Raw genomic sequence first — 350 nt, forward strand, 5'->3', positions numbered from 1 at the left:
GGTACTTGGGGAGAGTGTGGGACTAATTTGTGGCACTTCTGCCAAAAACCTTGGCCTTTACTGCCCTAGCATATGCTTATGCTTTTCTAAACAAGTTAATGCGATGGTGCTCAACCTTTTGGCCCTATGGGCCAGATTAGTGGGGCAGGGCTGGTCCATAGGCAAGATTGAGCCCTACACCAGGATTGGGCCTTGGGGCCCTGCACTACCCCTCCTACTAGGATTCATCACCAGGGCCTGCCACTGCCTGGCGCTGGCCCTGCCCAGCCCTGTGTCCTAGGATCAGGCACCAATCCAGGGCGTAGGTTCCAGGGCTCCCCATGGGTCTGTATATTTGGTAGTGGGGGAGC

The sequence above is a fragment of the Alligator sinensis genome, unplaced genomic scaffold (assembly GCF_000455745.1).
Source record: "Alligator sinensis unplaced genomic scaffold, ASM45574v1 scaffold66_2, whole genome shotgun sequence".
NCBI classification, from domain to species: Eukaryota; Metazoa; Chordata; order Crocodylia; family Alligatoridae; genus Alligator; species Alligator sinensis.